Source organism: Lynx rufus, unplaced genomic scaffold (assembly GCF_022079265.1).
Source record: "Lynx rufus isolate CCGP_SWC_20201006 ecotype Redwood Valley unplaced genomic scaffold, mLynRuf1.p SCAF_3, whole genome shotgun sequence".
NCBI classification, from domain to species: domain Eukaryota; kingdom Metazoa; phylum Chordata; class Mammalia; order Carnivora; family Felidae; genus Lynx; species Lynx rufus.
Genome location: NW_025814845.1, coordinates 97,628,267 through 97,651,538, shown reverse-complemented (window position 1 = coordinate 97,651,538; position 23,272 = coordinate 97,628,267). Strand labels below are relative to the sequence as shown.

At 38.6% G+C, this 23,272-nt stretch overlaps 1 protein-coding gene across 1 annotated transcript in view; it reads right to left on the bottom strand.

Moving 5' to 3' along the window:
• Window positions 1-23,272, bottom strand: part of SYNPO2 (synaptopodin 2) — a 168,700-nt gene that overhangs the window by 2,661 nt on the left and 142,767 nt on the right. The window lies entirely within an intron of this gene.

Sequence of the window (23,272 nt, the reverse complement as noted above, 5' to 3'; positions counted from 1 at the left end):
ATGGAAACTTAACAGAAATCAGTTCAAAAACATTGTTGAATGATATTCTACTAACAAAGAGATCAGAGATTTTGTTTTTCAGCTAAGGCATAAATGTTCATCAGTTGAACATGTGAGCAAAAAGTAGAACTCTGAGGTATGATACTGAAAGAGTCAAGTCAAGGCTTTCTGAGGAAAAATTTTAAGTAGCATTGAAATTAAAAAAAAAAAAATCTCCTGTAGAAGACACATATGCCAAATATAGTGAAGGTCCTGAAGGAAGAGTACAATTACCTCAATGAGAAAAATGACTACTGCTTTTCTACATATTCCTCAGACTACAAACATGCCTTCATAGTCCTTTAAGCCAACAATAGCACATAACTCACAAATTGTCACGGAGACACAGAGGTGGCATAAATAGTTCTTTAGGTACATTGTTGTTTCTCTTTGTGCCTAAAATATTGCAGTCCTCTAGTCCCTGCCTGCATGCAAACCCCTAATTTTAACATATTTCCCCAAAGCAATTTTCACATCTTGTTCCTTGGTACAATTTCCTCCTGCTCTCTGTCCCAAGGCTCATGCTGTTCTCTGCTTGCCTGGCTAAAGGAAGCCATATGATATACCCTGAGCCAGAAATGACCAAAGGGACCTGAAAATAACAGAGGTGTTTCTTCTATTCTGGAGTTTGAATGTCTGAATGTAGAATCCTAGCATAACATGGGTTAGATCCTTGATTGTTGTTTCCACCATGGGTTGTATTATTATCTGAAGAACTTAAAATTTTTGATATGCAAGCACTTAACAGTACCTAATATGTTCCATGAGCATTATGTCTGCTGTATCACCAAACGGCTTCTTTGTTTTTGTCTCCTGCCACCCCCCCCCTTTTTTTTTTAATTAAAGACGTTTTTCCACTGTCACTAGGTGAAAATTTAGCAGGCACTGTGGCGTTCTGCTTTCTTTTAGGAATAGTCCTGTGGTCGCGTTAGGTTACCCAAACTAGTTTATTTCAAAATAGAATATTCCATCCCTTGCAGTAACAAACTCCAATCTCAATTTTGAGTTAAATCTCTTCCTGTTTCAGGAAGACCTCTTTCCTTCAGGGGAGGCTTTGTGGTTGGCTTCTCCATGCTTTTTTCCCTCTCCTCCCCCAGCTTACTAACTGGGACTTCTTGCTCCCTGGGCTTAGAGTACAAGGATGGAAAAGAGAAAAAGAGCAGAAGAGAAATTTTACTTGATTTGATAACATCATGACCTGGCTTTCCACTCTCAGAGCCAGGTAGGTCCAGATGAGGAAACTTTCATGGGATCTTTGAAGATTCCTATCAGTGGGGACATTTTGCTTGTAGTCCTCAATTCATGCCAACTCATCCCTATGTTAGCTGATAACTTGTGACTCATTCTGCATCCCCTAGGAAGCTGACGCTACAAGGGTCCATTTGAAGAGGACCCAAGACAACCCTATCCAGCTTTCCTTCACTCCTGGCCTGCTGTGGTCCATGGGGGAGCACACATCATTTGCCTTTGGAGGTATAGCAGCAGATTTCCTGGTTCTTTGCCAAAACAAATTTTCAGTTCATCCCTCACCTTCCAGATTTCTTGGGAGGGTGTCAGACCCCAATCCACTCTGTCCTCCTGTCTGTCCTCATGCAGGTATCTCATCTCCACCTCTGTAAGAAGCCACTATGAAATTCTTCTCTCAAAGGGGTGGAGACCCCTTCACCTCCACCTACTCCAAACATACACCCTGTGGCTTATGGCAGCCAGAATTCTTCCTCATGAGATCTTCTCTTCTTGCCATACTCTGATCCCTTATAATAACCTAGACCTGACTGGGTGGTTCCAGAACTGTGGGAGTGGCTTCCTGTCGTGTTCTTTGTAGAGTTTATAGTTTAGTCTCAAATCAGACTTTAGAGTGCAGCATCTCTGTATATGAGGGCCTTGGAGGAACTTTTGCTTTAATATCCTATTATATCACATTATCATTTTCAATAGACCACAAAAGTCCTTCTCTCATTTTCTTTTAAAAATGAAATTTAGGCTAAAAATAGAATGAAAAAATTTTTCTAATTAATTCCAAGAAATTCAAATAGTCTTATGAGTTGAAACCTTATACCTCACTCAGACCTTGCTCTGGAGCAGGGGACTCACTTGTTTTCATGGCATCTTGCTCAATCCTTAGGCTTTAACTGTTGAGAACTTCCTCCTTATAGTGAACCAAATTTTGCCTCCCATAACTTTACCCCAGTGATCTTAAAAGCGTAAAATACATCTGCTTCTACTCCTATACAGTCTTTTCTTCACATATTTCCAGTTGCTTCCACCCTCTTTGGACCCCTTCACTATCCCGTAGCCATCTCTCATTTTCAAACTAAGGAGAAATAACATCTATGGTGGTCATCCTCTCAAGTGTTTTGCATCCTTCTTCCTCCTGTTAGGTAAGGTGAATTCAGATATAATATCTTTATCTTCTTAAGTAGATTTAGATACATAAACACAAACACCAAAGGCAAACCAATGAAGACATCATTCAAACTGACTGAGGGGCCCTGTCATCTGGCAGATGGCACCGTGGACATTGCATGTAGAACATTCAAACCGTGTTTATTTAGAGTAGTATGCCCTTTAAGTGTTCAACACATGAAAGAACATGCTAATCTTTAGCCAGCCCAATATAATACATGCAGCAAAAACTGCAGATACCCACTGAATTCAAGAATCACCTGGTGTTATATATTCCCACCAAAGGCTAAACACAAAGGAGGCATTTTCCTACCTCTGCCTTTAATAGTAGCCAATATTAACAGCTCACACTCTGTGTCAATAGGTGGCTACTAACTGACTTACACAGAGTATTTCATATAATCCTCAAAACAACCCCATGAAGTAGGAGCTATTATTATCCCTAGTTTCAGGGACAAGAACAAGGACAGTGAGACTTAAAGAAGGTAAGTAACTTCCCCAAGGGTAGAAAGCTAGTACATGTTGGAGTGGGGAAGTTGGACGCACATAGTTTCATTCCAGAGATCTTAATCAAATGTTAGACTATACTTGCAATGAAATTGTTTTGAGAAAACTTCTTTTTTTATAAAAATGCAAATCCAAGCAAGCTAAATGAAATGAAATCTTAGAAATTTTGGAAAGAATTATTTAAATTGTGATTGGGTTTGGATGAATTAATGCTGCCATCTTCCATTTGTCACAAGAACAAGCAAGTGCCAGGGTACAGGGAATACATCACACTTAGACACATTCCCTTTATGTGAAAGTGAGACACACAAGGGGCTCTACACTCAAGTCACCTACAAAGCTCAGAGTTGCTGAGGGCCGTTCTTAGTGTAACATAACCAACTTCTCATGTCAATTAAATGTTGATTTATCCACATAAAGCAGTTAATGAAGCAGTTTAGTTAGCTTCCTTATCAAACTGTCTAGTGATCAATTTAGCTGGCAGGAAACATTTAACATTTAAAAGAGAAATATAGGGGTGTCTGGGTGGCTCAGTTGGTTAAGTGTCCAACTTCAGCTCAGGTCATGATCTCACAGTTCATGGGTTCAAGCCCTACATCAGGCTCTGTGCTGAAGCCTGCTTTGGATTCTGTGTCTCTCTCTCTCTCTGCCCCTTCCCCTCTCTGCTCCCACTCTGCCTCTCTCTCTCAAAAATAAACATGAAAATTTTTTTAAAATAAATAAAAAATAAGTGTAGTCTGAGGTTTACTTAGGACAATGAAGTGAATTCCAAACCAATGCAACTGAATTATTTTTCCCTAGAAGCCAAAGAAGTTTAATATGATATATTTTGAAGTTCAAATTATTTCATACTATAAACCCTGAAAGCCAAAAAATTCTCTTGACTGAATTCCTGCTTAAATATTCATAGGGAAAGTGTCTCCAACTGACAAACGTTATTTCAACTCCTTCAACAACTTTCTTAAACACATGATCAGTAAATATTCATCACAAACATATCCTTTATCATAAGCAAATGCCAACAGAGGCAAACAGAAATAAATGACAGTTCATTTGCCTTTTAAATCATTCGTAAGAATTTCTCTACTTCAGATTCTGTGTCTCCCCTTTCTCACTGCCCCTCCCTGCTTGGTTAAGCTACCAAATAAAGCTCAGGTCATGATCTCACAGCTTGTGAGTTTGAGCCCTGCATCGGGCTCTGTGCTGACAGCTCAGAGCCTGGAGCCTGCTTTGGATTCTGTGTCTCCCTCTCTCTCTCCCTCTCCCCCCCCGATCATTCTCTCTCTCTCTTTCTCTCTCTTTCTCTCAAAAATAAGAAAACATTAAAAAAATTTTTTTAATTACTATCATTCATAAGAATTTCTAAAAAGCTGAGGACTATGAAGAAGTACATGAATGGAAGAAAGCACCAGGAATTCTCCAGCTTCCCATTCGTGCACGTCAAAATCTTGGAAGTCATTATTGATGCTTCCCTCTTCTCTTACACTCCACACCTGATCTGTCAGTGCTGACTTTAAAATTTTTTTTTTTCAACGTTTATTTATTTTTGGGACAGAGAGAGACAGAGCACGAACGGGGGAGGGGCAGAGAGAGAGGGAGACACAGAATCGGAAACAGGCTCCAGGCTCCGAGCCATCAGCCCAGAGCCCGACGCGGGGCTCGAACTCCCGGACCGCGAGATCGTGACCTGGCTGAAGTCGGACGCTTAACCGACTGTGCCACCCAGGCGCCCCTGTCAGTGCTGACTTTAAAATACATCCAGTCTGCAACCATTTCTCATGCCTCCACTGGCACCATCCTAGGCTGAAGCATCATAATCTTGCCTGGATTGTTGCTATGGTCTCCTAATTGGTTTCCCTGGTTCCAGCCAAAATTATCCCGTTAAAACCTAAGCCAGATTATGTCACTTAGTCCTCTGTTTAAAATCCTCTCATGGCTTCTCATTTCAAAAAGGAAAATCAAAGTCCTCTCCTTGACCCACAAGACCCTGTAAAGTCTGCTGGCCCCACCCCTCCTCACATCTCTGATTTCATCTCCTCCTGCTCTCTCCCTCTTGCTCTCTCCCTCTCACTTGGATCTAGCCACATGGGCCTCTGCTATTTTTTTTTTTAACACACCAAACACACTCCTGGCTCAGGACCTTTACATTTGCTTGGTACACAGCCTGGAACGTAGTACTTCAGACATCAGTATGACTTCTGTTTCATTTCCTTCAGGCCTTACTCAAATATCATAGGATCACTATTTGGCTATTGTCTGCCTGTCTGTCTCTCTCTCTCAAAATTCCCTATCCCCTTCCTTGTTTTATTTCTCCCTTTTGACTTATGCTTATTTAACATAATAAATACTTTATTTAATCATTTTGTGTATGTGCTTCCTCCCACTAGAATTTAGCTCCATGTAAGAGTTATTGTTTTATTCTGTTTTATTCATTTAGACATCCCTAGACCTAAAACAGTGCCTGGCAAGTAGATGTTTAGTAAGTATTTGTTGAACGAATGAAGTTTCTGTATCAGACTGCTAAATCCAAGAAACTTGGTTAGTTTCACAAAAATTCTAGGTCATGCCCAAGATGTAGCCCTTTCACATCAGTTACATGTGGTGATGGACTCACACACATAGACTCATCCCCACCACCCTCCACTACACACACACCAATATGCACACCAACCCATGTTTGTCAAAACAAATAGGATTGATCAATATTTACAAACATTGATTTTTCTAAACAGGTAGAAGATTTTAACATGCAAGTAAAATGATTTGCATTTAGGTCAGTGCAAATGTGAGGGGTTTTAAGCTGTTCTGACTCCCCAGATGAGGAAAGTCATAGAATTTTATGCATGAATCCCAAAGAGAGTGTAAAATACATTTACAGGATTTAAAAGGTAAGACCTAAGAAGAAAAAGATAATGGACATTGGGATTAGTTAGAATTGTAGAAGAGAAAGCTGAAAGTTGATTTACCATTTATCACGAGACTGCAAGCAGGTGTAGAAAACGGCACTTTTCTACTAACTAATCTCTCAGGGGCACGTCTACTTTCAGGAGTCTTGGATTAACTTTCCTGATAGGGAAGCAGGTTAACAGGAGAGATATTTTTCCATAAAGATGTAGAATTCCTATATCTAGAGATCTTTAAATGTAGGATAAATGCTCCTTTGAGATGATTTACATATAGTCAAGCTCGACGTCAAGGGATAAGGAGAATATTAAGGTCATTTTTCTTCTACTCTCTTAATTAAATAGTCTCTAACTCATATTCCCTGAAACCTGCTTTTCTAAAGAGGATCTTAAATTTTCTTCACCAGTGGAGTTTTTGGAAATTCTGTTGTAGCACTCTCTTATCTAAAAAATGGAGGAGAGTGCCTGCATCTTTAAACAAAAATAGGCAGCATTATGTTTCTCATCAAGAATATTGCAGGGGTTGGGGCACTATTTAGCTTCTGACTTTGGCTCAGGTCATGGTTCATGAGTTCGAGCCCTGCATTGGGCTTGCTGCCGTTAGCTCAGAGTCCACTTTGGATCCTCTGTCCCTCTCTCTCTCTCTCTGCCCCTCCCCTGCTTGCTTTCTCTCTCTCTCAAAAAATAAATAAAACATTAAAAAAAAAAAAAAAACAGAATAGTGCAGGGGCACCTGAGTGGCTCAGTTGGTTAAGCAGCTGACTCTTGATTTCGGCTCAGGTCATGATCTCACAGTTCTTGAGTTTGAGCCCCACATTGGGCTCTGCAGTAACAGCATGGAGCGTGCTTGGGATTCTCTCCCTGCCTCTCTCTCTCTGCCCCTCACCCCACTGGTATAGGCTTTCTCTCTCAAAATAAATAAACAAACATTAAAAAAAAAGAATAGTGCAAAGAATCAGGACTAATAAGTCATATTATTGAATAGAAATACATTGCTTAGATAGTTCCATAAATAAAACAGACATCAAAAAAAGAGATACCATCTTGTCTCTAGTGCTTCTCATCTTGGCTCTGCCACTATTTATCTTGATTAATTTCAGATTAACTTTTAGATTAAATCTGGGTTCTAAAACAATACACTTTTTAAAAGTTTATTTTGTGTTTGAAGGAAATTCCTTTGTGAGAATGGGTAAGGGCTATAAATGACAATGGAAGCAAGCATGATATATTGGAAAGAATGTGAATTTGGATGTCACAGTGACCTGGAAGTCCGGCCTTTGCCTCTTGTGACCTACGTAGGCTTCAACCTCTCCAGCCGTAGTACTTTCCTTGGTTGTAAAATGGTAATAATTCTGGCTATGGTCTCAAGATTATGGGTAGGGGAGAGATTTCGTTTAGAAATCAAATGCCACCTGGCACAACAAATGGTGATTATTCTTGTTATTGTGAGAAGAACCTGTGAGGTCTTAAAAGGTGTCAGAGACCTGGCAGAACCTTTTGTTCAAGAGGCAACTGCATAGGCAGACTGCCGACCCAGGATAAAAATAGGAGGGAGCCTTGCCTTTGAAGTGGCATTAACACTACACGCCTCAGATACTGCTGTGCCAGCCACTGCTTCCCTCCCGCCAGAAGCCGGAACGCAGGCAGCAGAGCTGACCAGAAACACGCACTGACCTCACCCCTCTGCTAGCTCCGGGTGGGCCAAAATACAGACTTCTTGATCGTTCTTAACCCTCTGTCATAAAAAAATAAAAATAACCACATGCAACTTAAGGTCATGAAGACCGATGTTAAGGAGGAATTTGTACATACACTTCTGTAGTCCCTTCCATCTTAGAAGCCATGATCGCAATAACTGAAACGCATAGAGCTTCTACTATGTACTAATCACACTGCTAGGCAATTTTTTCTATTAACTCATTTAACCCTCTCAACAACCCTATAATTTCCATCTTGCAAATGAGGAAACTGAGGCATAAAAATTAGTTACCCTAGGTCACATAGCTGTTATGTGTCTGTATAGGGAAATTTAAAAATTAAAGTAATAGGTAATAAAATTTTATCAAAATAATTTTAAGGCATTAAATCTATTAGTGAAAAGAAATGAACTACACCACAATGTTTTACCCCCTTGCTCTCCTTTATCCTCAGAAAAGAAGCATGCCATTCTAGAAATTATAGCCTATGAAAATAATCCTACTAATATAGACTGTATTCTATTTACAGAGCTGGAATTGACATTTTGATTTTTTGTATTTCTTGGGGAAAAGCCTTAAATATGTTTTTCATAAAAGTCTACTTTAATTGGCTTGAATGTAAAAATAAAATCTTTTAAACACATTTCAAAATATTTTCTGAACAGAGGCTTTCTCTTCACAGAAGATTTGAACAGTAAAAGTCTGAATAACATATTAAAAGTTCATATTTCATCAGTTTCTATAGAGAAAAAAAAGGTTTTTTTTTTCCACAATAAACAAAGGATGTTGATCCTGTACAAAATAGATGAATTGTTGACATTGTGGAAGGTTTTTGTAAAGAAAACTGTCAGTGTCTGGAATATAGTAAGCACTTAATAAAGAAGAGTCATTATTTTAGTATAAAATTAATACTTACACTGGAAATCCTATTTAAAATGTGTTTAAGTGTCTGAATATAGCTTTAGCTGCACATAATACCCTAGATACTTTTCTTAACACAAATCCAGGCCACTGTTGCCTCCCTCCCTCATTCACAAAAAGAAAAGTCACCATGAATGTGCATTTGTCTATAGGAAAAAAGTGTGGATAAGAGAGATGATTTTTAAATATATTTTATAGCTTATCTGCTTGCTATTTAATGAAGAGCTAATACTCCTTAAGCAAACTCATTTCTAAGTAGAATGGTTTTGACTTTCTCAGAGAAAAATTTTACCAGTAAAGATTTTAGGAGTAAGAATTTTTAAGAAATGTATGCATACCATTAACAACCTTGACTGAGCCCTTTGCCTGACAACATTCTCCAGATTTCTTCCTGGCATGTGTTTAATCTATCCTTCAATCACAACTCCTAATTGCATTAAAAAAACTGACAAACTAGAGCTGGTTAATGGTAATGACAAAGACACATCAACAAGTATGCAACATGTGACAACATTATTTCCCAAGGATGTGGAAAATACAGTATGAGAAAAATGACTTACTTGATCTTTGTCTCTGTTTTTCTGTCCATTACGTTTCTAAGCTTATGCAATAGATCCTTTGATTCATTTCCTGGTCCCTGGGGAAAATGTTTAAACTACTGTTCTTGGGAAATTTAAGATTTACTGCCAAATCATATTTATGTTTCCTTCATCAAAAACATGGCCCCAGAGTGATGTTTAAAATTAGGCATAAAAAAATACAACTCTTCATCCAGGAAATCACCAACAACTTATTTCCTTAAGCACAGAATAGGAAAAATTTTGCTTAATTGCCTTACCACATCTCTCTGGTCCAAGTGGTAAGTTTTATTTCATGATATCTTTCTTGTCTGAGGGATTTACGCAGTAATTTCATGTATGTCAGTTTATTTTAAAGAGACAGGAATGTCATAAAGTGAGTGGGGTTTTCAGATGAATGATTGTTTTTTTGAAATAGATAAAAGGCCACAAAGAGGGAAAAAGAGATTAAAGTGGAGTATACAGTGATGGTCAGGATGGTATACTTTTCAAATACAAATGAAGAATGTGGAGATATCTTTTACCAGACGTCTCCCAAGAACATTTCTTCAAAATAGGTCCTTATAAGTACACATTTGAGATTGAGAGAAGAGGCTCTTTCATAATATGTATGTCTGAAATTCTTAAACAACTCTCCATTAAAACAACCAAAAAAATAAAAAAAAACACTGGGTAAAGGATGTAAAAAGAAGTGTCTAGAGCTTATCTATTTGTAAAAAGATTCCTAAGTTACACCTGTCAAAAATTTCTGCTCAAATTTGTTTTGATCTAGTTAAGTATTATGACACCCTTTCTGATCATAGTGTTCAGACTTTTCAGCTCTATCCTTGTTCTTAACCTTGGCCTATTTTGGAAATGGTAATTTTAATGCAGGTAAGTTCCTTTTAAAATATGATTAGTAGACCAACAATTGTTGACCATCAGGAGTCACACAAGAGTATGACCTAAGATGGAGCTTTTGTGTGTGTTTTAGCTAGGAGGAAAGTCATCTCCAGATTCTTCACTTAAAGGGCCTAAAGGAGGCGGGGGCAGGAGGGACAATCTTCTACAATTTATTACTGTGAGTCAGTTATTTCGAGGTGAAATGCAACTTCAATGTTGCAACTAGTTGCTAAATGCAGTTCAGTCTAGATCAGTACTTTTTTTTTTTTTGCACAAATTGAAGCCTACATGTGACTTCGATACACTGATAATTAAACATTTATGCACCATTCATAAGACAGGATTTTGACATTGACCATGGTTGACCGTGCTAGGTAGAATATCATAGAAATTTAAACAACAAAAGGACAACAAAACAGAGGTTGAATAGTGACAGCAAAGAAAATAAATACTAAATGGTTCTTCTTTATAAAAGACTGCTTTCTGTATGAATGTATGATACATTTGACATAATTTTATATAATGGAACATGAGCACTCTACCGACAAAGGATGGAGGTCTAGTGATGCAGGTGAAATGATAAGCAGAGGCTACTGAAGTTCTGCTCTACAGCATGTCAGCTGTTTCTCACCTTACCCCAGGGTACCTTGTGGCTGCTGGGGCCTAGAGGCTGCTCTGGGTTTCACAATTCTCTCCCTCCTCCAGACATTATCTGTGTGTGTTTCAAGAATAGTCGTGGGTAATTATAATTACACTTCCCGGATGCTAGAACCGAAGCAAATCATTCTAGTCATGGCTTCAAGAAAAGAAAAATTATTCTCTTCTAAGCTCTGCTTTTTCTCATTAGAGAAATGATGTACTTAATTTTTTTTTATTGTTTATTATTTTTGAGAGAGAAAGAGAGAGAGACTGAGAGCAAGCAGGGAAGGGGCAGAGAGAGAGAGGGAGACACATAATCGGAAGCAGGCTCCAGGCTCTGAGTGCTCAGGACAGAGCCCAAGGCGGGGCTCAAACTCACAGACAGCGAGATCATGACCTGAGCTGGAGTCAGCCGCCCAACCAACTGAGCCACCCAGGCACCCCTGATGTATTTAATTTTAAAATGTGTTTCCTGTGGCAAAGATCCTGGAATTAAAGAGGTAAGGAACAGAGAAATTTTATTTTGTCAGGTTTTAAACTGAACTTGGCTTTTAAAAAGTATTGAACTACATCAAAATACTCTCAGAACCTAAAAACACAGATTAAAAAAAAAACTTTTTTTTAATGTTTATTTATTTTTGAGAGACAGAGAGAGACAGCATGAGCAGGGGAGGGGCAGAGAGGGAGGGAGACACAGAAACCAAAGCAGGCTCCAGGCTCTGAGTGGTCAGCACAGAGCCTGATGCGGGGCTCGAACTCACAAAGCTGAGCCAAAGTTGGATGCTTAACTGACCGAGCCACCCAGGCGGCCCCCGTATTTTTTAAAGAAGATATTTATATAGCAAATTATAAAAAGTCAGAGATGGAAGGGATTGGAGATCCTGCAATCCAGCTTCCATGAGATATAGGAGTTCTTTTTACAATACACCTGATAGGCATTGCAGTGGTAAAGGCACAGGCTATGAAAGATAAACTTGGAGTCAGCCAGTGGGTATGCCATTTTAGGACTATTTGTGTGACTTTGGGCAATTTTCTTAACCTCTTTGAGCTCCAGTTTGTTTATCAATTAAAAAAAAAAATAAGGGTAACTTTCCTCCAAATAAGGTTGTCATGAGAATGAAATTAAGTACGTGTATTAAAGCTCTTAACATTTATGCGTCCAATATATGTGTTAATTCCTTCTCCACCTCTTCCCCATCAAGATTTTGAAGTTTTAAGTTAAACTGAAACTTACTACCTTGTAACTCCTGTTCATTAGTCCTAACATTTCTTTTTCATCAACAGTGACGTTTACTCTCTCATCCACACCAGAGTTCCTCAAATATCCAGCTCTCCTATCTCTCATTGGTCTCTTCTCCTCCCACTGGTAAGTAGACATTTATCTCATATTACGGAACTTCCAGAGGTCACCATCCTTTTTGTGTTAGAAATAAACTTCAGTGCGTCAAAGACCTGAAAAACAATACTGTTGTGGTAATCAAAGCTGCTACTCAGTGGGTCTACTTGTCCCTTTGTTCTGTACATTCTTCTAATATTTAAGCAGCTTCCGACTGATTTTGCATTTTGTCAATCTACCACACCATTTGACCATCTTAAAGTAAAGGCACAGCAAAAACATTGGGCTCTTTGTCCCTGTGATCCTTAAGGTACACAAATTTCTTTTTAGTTTTGAAAGTTTTAAATCATCTTTGTTTTCATTTTAAAAGGCTAATTGCTCTAAAGTTCTCCTTCAGCCTAGATCCCCAAATAAAAATGTTTTGATGACTGCCGGAGAGATTTAAGTTAGGTATTAGTAAGAACATTTTTGACTGGAGATAACACACTCTATTGCCCTACAGCCAAGGGAAGTCCCACAATCCCTTTCGCCAGAGATAAGAAAAAACAGCCAAGGAACTTTGTACAGTCCCTTCTCTAGATGATAAAATTGTATCATTCTATTCCTAGAAATCTTTATTCTCAGCCTTGATGAGAAGCAGGGGGTCAGATAAAATCACATCTGAAGGCCCTCTTTATTCTTCTGTTTAAGAAAATAAATAAAAATGAATGTTTAGAGCAAATTATTCACAAGTTTTAGAATGGCTGCCTGGGAAGCACTTTCTGAGCAGGAAGAGAGTTTGCTGCCATCTCCTGGACCTCTGGTATCAAGGCCAGTCCGCAAGGTCAGCACTTCAATGCCTGCTCACTTCAGACAAGGCATCAAGAGCATTTGAAATCGGGTGCAGTTGACAAGTCTGGCTGTGTCTGACTGGATAAACTGGAAAATTATTCATGGGTTTCAAAGAATAAGGTTGACCTAAGTGTTTTGTGGGTTAGAAAAGTGTTTTTCAGAGCGTGGTTCACAATCATTAGCATCAGAATCACCTGGGGTGTATGTTACAAGAACAAATTCCTGGACCCCACCCAGACCTACTAAATCAGAATTTCCAAGGTGGGAACAGGGTGGGGAAACGGTCTTAATTTCCCCCGGGGAACAAGGGTTGGAAAACTGTGTGTTCGAACACTGTGAAGGCAATACTTGGCTAAAACCAAAGTGCTCTATATAAAGGAAATCTTATTGGTTGGTAAACTGAAACGTACAATTAAAATAAAAACTTCTAAGTGATATCATTTGCTTTGCTTTTTATTTCAATAATACCACCCACTGAGTTGTAACATTTCGCTGGATGTTTCATAATGTAGAATTCAAAATCTAGTTAGCTTTTTTGGGTTTATATGAAGAATTATAATTGGTGCCATCGGATGAGCATTAACAAGTGGTCCAGCTGGCAAGATCATCAATAAACTCTTGACTGTGATATAAGAATAAAACAAGACCTAATTGTGGAAGAACTGGTATGACGCTTAGCATTTTACTTATATTAGGCCAGCCTATTCTTTGGTGATTTTTAGCTCTAGAGGAAGGCTTTGTGAACATTTCTTTACCAATCTGAGGGCTATGCAATTCAAGAAAGAGATATTGTTTTTTACTTTTTAAGAAAAAAATGTAATTAAATGGCACAGAAGGGAAACAGAACTAAATCCATGGAAATGTATTTGAAACAAAAGCAATTTTGGCTTCAGATAAAATTTTCAGCATCTCACCTTGTTTTGTTTTTTTTTTTCTCTTCAAGATTAAGTCCTGACTTCTGCTTCTGACTCATAAAGAGTCTAGAAGTACACCAGAAAACCCACCAAAATTCCCTGGGTTTTAAAGGCAGCTGGAATTCTAGGTTCCTCCCTACGTCAGTCACTCAGCTTCTGAGAATTGTTTTTCATCACTTGCTCTGTGAGCTGGGAGTTTGCTCTCTTCAGATAGAGGTTTCACTCTGTTTTTGGAAACTGCTCACGCTTCTCAGGCAAGGGGATCAATTACTCTAAAAAGGCCAGGTTACTGACCCTTTGTCCTGGGACAGTGTTGGGGAGGAGGGATAAGAACAGCTGTCTGCAGCGCCTTCAGAGGTCAGCCAGGTTCTGTCAGAGCCCCAACTGTTGCAGGGCTGAATTGGGGTAGCCTCGGCGATTGGGCTGCCAGCTGTTCCACTTTCTGTGTGATAGACCTATTTAAGCTTCAACTATCCTACCAGAACCTTACTCAGAATGCCAGCTACCCAATTTTGAGAATATATTTAATTTACAAGCCTTTTGCCATAAAAATTCTCTTTATAGTGCTAAGTGTGCCCCCACTTGTTTTATTTAACATTGATACTTTAAATTGAACACAGTCCTTTACAGTGGAGTCTCAAAGCTGATGTTAAGGGTGTGTTGTTGTTTTTTAAATATTGAACCAGTCTTTTTGAGTCCTGGTCTCATTTTGTATATTATTACAACAATGCTAGTACAACAGATGAAGATGAAGAAGAAAACAATTGTCCAACAGGCTGAATAGAGAGGAATATAGACATATAAAGCTTCAGTAAGAAAACAGAGAAGAAACGATTTCTCAGCAAAAGACTCTTGAGAATAGATTATTTGTGTCCATAGGAGATTTATACACAGTGCTTCTGCTTTTTCTATTTTAGTTGTGTTAGATCCCTTAAACTGGAATTCACACTAACAGAAGAAAACAAAAGAACTTGTTTAATCGTTGTGTGTGTGTTTTCCTCCTTGGAAGTTTTTGAAATAGTAGCTATTGTTTGTTAAGTGGCCTTTGCAATAATATTAATAGCTAACATATGTTGAATGCTTTCAATGTGCCAGGCACCGTTCTATACACACAACACATTGATTCGTGTGATCTTCACAATATGTGAGGTGCACCTACTATTGTCCTCATTTCACAGCTAAGGGCACTGAGGCTCAAAGAGGTGGAATCATCTGCCTAGAGTCTCCCAAGTGGCAAGAGGTGGGCCTGGGATGCAGCTCCCAGCAGTTTGGCCTGGGTCCACACCCACTACAAGCTGTGCCTCTGTATGCTTGCTGTTTGTATGCACTGTCCCACGTAATCATCGGTGAATTTCATTTAAGGACTGGTTACCTTTTGCATCTCCTAAATCAAACCATGCCTTTTTAATGAAAAAACTGGGAGAAATGTTTTTCTGCATTGTTGTTATTAAAATTTGAGAGATTTCTCTTCATCGCTATTCTTTTTTCCCTTTATTTACCTGGTATAAATTTACACAGCCCTAGTAAAATATGACACTATTTGGCTGGAAGTGGGTGTTTGAGGAGTTTGGTCTAGTGCATATCTGTTCAATGGTAACTAGAAAAATGTTAGACTTCCCCCTGCCAGTTATTGCATTATAAGCAAATAAGATAGGCCAGCAGAAATAACTATAAAAACTATAAAAACTATAAAAAACTATAGCTTTTCCCCTCCCTTCGTACCTGCTTACAAGTGTCTATCGTTTGGGGCTACCAAACTCTTAAGAAGTCCTTTTAATATTTCTAACTTTGATTTAGAAGATTTAAAGTAATTTTTGGGTTAGTTCTGAGACAGGTAAAGCTTATTGCTCTGATGGACAATTCGTTTTATCTGTGACCATTGTCTTGGGATCAAGAGAGGTAATGTAGCCTTGTGTTTAGAGAATGGCTCTGGTGCTTGATTGGTCTTCAGGCTTATCCCTACCTCCTTAGACAAGTTCCTTAAGTTTTCTTTACCCCAGTTTCTCATCTGTAAAGTGGAATGATCACAGTATCTACTTTATAGTCATTTTGTGATGACTAAAAAGTCACCATTTGTTAAGTGTTTAGAATGGCAGCCAGTGTATAAGAAGCCCTTGTAATTATCATCCTGTTAATGGCTCTATGATCTTAAATTAAGGCAGTGAAGCTCTACAAATATAATGAGGGGGGTTTTACAATAAAATCAGAAGTTCACATCTTCTCTCCTTGAGGTTGGTGATGGGAATGTTCAAACCCATGTTTGGAGTCCATTACACTAGTTTCTCAGGAGATGTTTTCAAAATAACAATGAGATATAGGTGAAGAAAAAAAAGCTACTGGAAAAAACATAAGGTGTAACAATGTCCTTGCTGAGAAGTCTTTGACAGAAATACTGTTGAGAAATCCTCCATTGAGGACACTGTGGCAGGAAAGGTTTGCTGTCTCATGCATATCCAGGATAGACAAGCCAGAAGAGACTTCATGCAATTCTAAGTTTCCAGTGATGATTATTTTTTAGATTATAGTTTGAAACACTGGAAGCTTGTGACCCTCTCATCATTATTCTGTTTAGAATTATTCTTGTTGATACGTCTCAGTTATTATTGCTTTAATAGCAAGCCAAGCTGGGTGCTGATTCACTATTTAATAAGGACGTTCCCTGAATTACACTTAGTCAAAATGGCATGAAGCCTAGGAGGGCACTTCCTTTTATGTACAGACTTTGTGCTTTATTTTTTTAAGTGACATTCCTTCCAGTCTCAGCCCATAAATATCACCTATTCATCCTGAAATAAGAAAATGAAAGAATTTGGGTAACTAGTACAAAATCACCGTAAAATCCATCTTTTTAAATTATTAAACAGGTGCTTCTTTTTTCAGAGACTGTTCTTCACTTTCAACATACTATCATAGCATCTGATTTTATGAGCAATCTTGGTAAGGGGGTCCTTTCTAATGTCATTCAACATGGTCAAAGTCACCTATAAAGCCTCTACAGAGTAGCTCTTGCTAGTTTGGGGAGCACACAATTTACAGGTCTCAGGGAATGGTATTCTGGGGTCTAATGAGATGGTGAACACTATGTGGTACTGAAGGGAGGGTCCAGGCTTGGATCTCAGACAAATGTCTAGTTCCAACCCTATCCTACTACTTATAAGCTTCGTGATTGTTGGACAAGTTTTTTAGCCTCTCTGAGCTTCAGACACCTACACCTCATCTGTAAATTGGGAGTAATACCTTCCTTTCAGGGTCATTCTGAAGAGTGAATGAAATCACACTGTAATTGTTTGGGAGTGCAAGTTCACATTGACTCCAGAGTCCACTATGTAACACTGTGTGATCTTGGACAAGTTCTTTAGCTTCTTTATGCCTCTGAATCCCAACTCTAATTTATAAACTGGGAATAATGATAGTATTAATTTCATAAGGACTACTGATTCAGAGATAATCTTTGGTGATTGCTGGTGGGGGGCAAAGGGGGACATGGTTGAAATGGTGAGGTGGTCAAAAGGTATAAACTTTCAGGTTTAAAATAAGTACGCCTTGAGAATATAATGTACAGCATGGTGACTACAGTTAATAATGCTATATTATATATTTGAAAGTTGCTAAGAGAGTAGATCTTAAAAATTCTCATCATAAGAAAAAAAATTTATAACCGTGTGGTGATGGCTGTTAACTAGACTTATTGTGGTGATCATTTCACAATAAATACAAATATTAAGTCATTATATTGTACAGCTGAAACTAATATAATGCTATATGTCAATTATATGTCAATAAAAGAAAAGAGATAATCTATGAAAGTTATTTGGCGCAATTCAGGGCCCAAAGTTTGTGCTCAGTTAATGTTAGCTATTGTCATAACTTACAGAAAGTATTTAACACAGTTCTTGGCACACAGTAGAAACTTAATACATGAAGCCACCTCCTGTCTTTTCCTCAGGTCTCACAAGGTTGTCTGACTGCCACAGCTTCCATCCCCATCCGTATAATCCTGCTTTAGATCATAATACTTGACCCAGGGCCTTTGGGTGGTTTTGAAAACAGATTTGTCCACCAAATAAAGATATCAAAGATTCTCTGACTTCTACAATGTCTTCTCAAGGGGCACCTGGGTGGCTCAGTTGGTTAAGCATCTGACTCTTGATTTCAGCTCAGGTCATGATCTCACAGTTTGTGAGTTTGAGCCCTACATCAGTCTCTGAGCTGTCAGTGCACAGCCTGCCTGAGATTCTCTCTCTCCCTCTCTCTCTCTCTCTCTCTCTGCCCCTTCCCCCAGTCCCCCATGCGCACGTTTTCTCTCAAAATAAATAAACATTTAAAAATAAGTAAATAAAATAAAATAAAATGTCATAGCCAGCTGGATGATGGCAGGGTCTATACCCAATCCAATACTTTCCTTTTTGATATTTATTCCCAAGAAGAAAAATTGTCTCCGTTTATATTCCTAGATTATGCATTTCTTTTCAACTTTGAGCTAGTGTCAATCCTTTGCTTTTTGTTTTGTTTTTCCATGAACAAATCATTAATAGTTAATGAGGAGCTCAAGAAATAGAGGCTGTGAAAGCAAGATTCCTCCATGGCACATATGAATGTTATTATGCTTCTGACTATTATTACACTTATTGAGGAATGAAGATAGGCTGGAAAGTATGTCCTTATGACTATTTTTATTAGGGACCCTGAATGTATATTTCACCAGTCACAAAGCACACATAATTTAGATAAACATATCAAGGATGATGTAACAGGGGTAAAAGAAATTCTATGTATCAATAACAAAAAATTATTTAAACTATAGGCCCTGTATAAGCCTAACTTTCTTTATACTTGAGATATACTTCATTAACCAGCAAATCTCATATAAAATCAAGAGTCTGAGAAATGTCTCACAGGATTTGATATTTTCAAATTAAATTTTTTTCATTCAATTGCCTCTGAGTAGGTAGCTCTGTGATTTCCAAATGCCAAATGGTAATTTAGTGTAGACATACATATACCATAGAAACATATTAATTTTTAAAAAGTTAAGAAATTGGCTGTACCTGATAACATCAAGGAAAGGATAGGTTTGATTTGGGGGCTCCTCCTGAAGGCTGGTTTTTATTGGCTTGTTATTCCACAGAATAGCCTAAAATTTTTGTACTTTTTTTTTTTTTTTTTTTTTTTTTTTTTTTTTTTTTTTTTAACCATAGAGGAAGAAACGGAGGCTGGCCTCTTTTAGTGATTTTGCCTGGTGTTTGGGTCCTGTGGGAATTTGCTAGTTTGCTTTATGGCCTTTAGCCAACCCTGGTGGGAAGTCTAGAGAAGAATTCAATTCTGCTTTTTCCCAGAATACTTGTTGACGAATTCAGCAGCACTGAAGTGTTACATGAGTCTTTGTGTCCCCCAGAGTCCAGTGATAAGGGGACATGAGACCAGTGAGGGTCAGTGTGTCAGAGAATATAATGTTGGTTCTTAGAATTTACATATTTTTCTCATGAACTTTTAGCAATTTTTAAAACAAACTCAACAACTCTGATTTTAGGAGGGAATGAGCACACAACCCACTGCCTCCCTTTGGAAGCATTTTAAGCATTTAGCTTTTCAGAAAACAATCACTTCTTTTTGATAACCATGACTTCAAATACCCTTCCTGCCAGGCCGGCTGTGACTCATAAACAGCAGTGGGTTTCAGGAACTCACCCTTAGAATACGGGTGCTTGCGGCTTCTCAACTCTATGACTGGATAAAATGATACACAGCAAGGGCTTTTGTCTGAAAGATTAAATCCACACTCAGACAGTAACAGCCATGTGTCTTCTGGGCTCTTAAGAGGCCTCCCTGTGAAAGTGCCATGGAGTCCTAGTGTTTGATACGCCTGTCAGCAGCCAAACGACCTTCAAAGTTCTTTAACCTAGTGGCTGTAAATAGGACAATGGTCCCACATTTGCTAGGCCACACCCTTTAAATGTGGATCATTTGTTTTTGACATCTCAGATGTGACTCTTGCTGCCAGGCTAGAATTTAGGCTTTGTGATAACACTCAGCTGCCCATGAAGAAGCCCATTTCTTGAAAGGGGTCAGCACTACCTAAAAGAATTTTGACCCCAGCTTGCTTGAAAGAACTATTTGTGACTCGGATCAGTTTTCCTATAATTAAATGAATTGGTTCTTATGAAGATTAAATGAGATACATGTTATCATCAACAGTCATGCTAGATATATTTTGAAATACAAAGTTTTACATGCTCCAGAATGACAATGCAAATGTGACTCATGACACATATGCCTAAAAACTTATGCTTTCTACTATCAATGAATAGTCAAAATGTGGAAAACAGTGTGATTCTTCCTCTCTCACAACAGAATGTGTTTATTCTTGAAATATGAGAAATAAAATTGGAAATGTTTTAAGACTGAAGTGGCAATGCTCAGATCCCCAATCTTACCAGTTCTGTGACTCAGTCTACCCCCTATAAGACAGGAATCTGCCATATTTAGATTTACATACACCTTTCTTCCTGGAGTACCTAGTGCCGTGCAGACTCATCGCACAACAGTCGGGAAGAGAGGTTTGAGACATTATTAAGGGGAAACTCATGCTAAAAAATTGCATAAGGTCCTGCAATAAGTCAGTGACTGTGACTACATTTTATTTTATATTCCAGTGCCTGTAAACTTCGCAGTGGGTTCTTTGGGATAAGGTACATAAGGCACCTAACATAACACAGACACTCAGGAAATGATCATTGCTATCGTGGTGACGAAGAAAACTTGACTTCACAAGCACTCTGCTTGGAAGTTAAGCTAACAAAGGACACAGGAAAAGGCAAGGTGCTAAAACCTAAACAAAACCTGCCTCCTCATACCTCACGACCAAGCGGTCAAACATCTGCTACCACAACAGAGCCAACAACACCCAGATCATACAAAGGGTTCCCAACGGGAGGGAAGCTGAGGTCATGAGTTCTAAGCCTCCCACCTGCCACACTGACATCATTCCCATAACTGCAACCTGAAAGGTGGCGCATACAGCTTATTGGGCATGCAAGTTCCCAGGAGGCTCTCTGATTGAGGACAAGTGGCAAAGGGAATCCCTCTTACTCCAGGGAGCTGGCTTGGTCCCTTTCCCTCCCACTGCCCCCATCTCATTGTGTGGTCACACTCTGCAGATACAGTCTGGGAGGATTCCCACCCTCCTCCATAATGTAGGACCATCTGATTCAAGATGAGACCTATGTTTCCAATTCCCAAAGTTGTGGATGTTTGACTGCATGCCTGGCATGTTTCTGAGAAGCCTTTTGGGAACCCTATGACACTCCCAGTCATGCTAGTGGTGTGTTTAGTCATCAACTCCAAATAGTGGCTCTGCTAAGATTGCCACCTGTCCTACAGGAAATGGACTGAAAACACTTCTCATTCCTACATACCACAAACCCCTGGACAACTGGGAATACTTGTGGGTCATTACCATCCTAGGCCATATTTGAACTGGTGATCTCAAATTAACTACCTTGTGTTGCATTATCTTTCCTCTACTTCATGCCATTCTTTAAATGCTATGTCAAGAATGCAAAGTTATAAAAACGATCTTTCCTGCTTCACCTCAAGAAGCCTTTTTTGTTGTTGTTCTATTAGAAAAGAATGCAAAATGCACAGCATTTAACAGACTTCCTTTGCAGGGAACAAGTAATACTAAACAATAGTGTTATATAATGGATAGATTGCTTTTTCCTTTACCCTGTACTAATCTTCCTAATTGATTTCCCAAAAAGGCAAATGAGAGACCAAGCTACATCCTGTGGTTGAAACCTCTAGGTAAACTGCCCCCAAAGGCAATGGAAGATTTCCCAGAAAAAAAAAGCAGAAGAAACAGCCCCATTGCCCTGTTGCTGACTTAATTCTTTTTTGTGTGTTCTTAGAGTTTTACAATGGGCAGCTTGCAGTTTTACAACGTACAGAGAAATGAATATGCTCACAAAAAGAAATTCGGATGTTTTGGGAACAATAGAAGAGACATAGCAGAGAAGTGACTTAGGTCAGAATAGCTCATCAGGGAAGATTATTTTTTAAAACATGTACATTAAACAGATAAAGAAGAAAGTAATATTTTAATAGGATAGTGAAAAATATAGCAGATTGACAGTGACAGCAGTAAAAGAACAGGAATACAGATATTTTCAGAGGATTAAATTGGTACCATGTACCCTCAAACCAGGCAAGATGTTTGTTATAAGAGGTCTCTAAACAGATCTCCTGTATTGAGTAGATGGTTTTCCTTGAAGCTGTCAAAAATGCTTTATGGTTCTCTACATTAATTCATGTTGAATATTTTCCATGGTTGGTCAGACTTGGACTTAAAATAGACATGAGAAAGGTCTTCAGGTTTACTGTCAGTAACATTATTAACTTCATAGCCAGCTGGATGACGGCATGGTCTGTGACCAATCCAATTTACAAGGTAACCTTGCCTGAATCCTCCTGGTCCATCAAATATAAATAACAAAGTGAAGGTGCGAGAATAGAATTGCAAGGAACAGTGGGAGAAGCAGTAGTCAGAAAGCAAAACAAACACAAGGAAAAACAATCTGTGAGGTCACTCAGAAATTAATCATTGTGTGTTCTCACCCTACGGCCTCCACACATAGGGGGTTCCTCGTGCTTCACAATCAGCCCCTGTAGTCAGTAACCTTTCATGCCTCAGTGATGTGCTTTCCCAAGGGAAAAATAAGAGTCATGTGTACCTTTATCTGCAGCCTGTTCACCCTTTTATACATTATTCTTTTATACTGTACCCTACCACTTGCCTCAGCTGAGGAAAACAAACTTACACTTTCATGGGCAATTGGAGATATATACATACTCAGTTTCTTAAGTAAACTGGGAAGAGAAGATAGAAATCCGTCTCTAAGGATAATTATCCCTCTTGCCCTATCTCATTTACCTTAAAGAAGTCTTCTGAAACGAGTTAATACAGGTAAAACATCTGGCAAAGAACCTAATACAAAATAAGTGCTCAGTAATTACTGACACCCTCTTTCTTACCCTTCTTACTAAACTATATACATTTCAACAACCCCCAGAAGTACCTTCTCTGCAATATCAAACAGGTGGCTGAGGTTGACAGACCAGAGCTGATCCCTGTCCTCAGTAAATTTCTTATCCCTTAACACTAGTAATAGAGATAAAGCACTACTTAAAAAGGAAATCTCAGCCAATACATGTTATATTTTCACTATACTTGAACCTTTTCACCACAGGAGCACAGCTGTTACACTACATAAAGGCTGTGTGCAAGGTTTGATAACACTGATCACTGTCTTTCTCGTGACTAAAGCATAAATCCTAAGTATCCTGCTTACTTAATATAATGGCACATGTCTATTTTGGGGTGCTCCCATATTTTTTAAGTGTGCAAAGAAGATAAATATGTTTTAAGTCAATCTGAGTTAGATTTTTGACTCATTAAAAATATTATGCTCCTTGGACCCAGATTGGGAAGTGACATCTGAAATTAAGTAAGTTGAGGACTTGCTAGGCATTCTCGGGGACTCAAGTAACACTGCAAACAATTTGTTTCAAGCAAAGTGGACACTCAGCTTCGGCTACAAGATCACTCTTCCGCAATAGATGG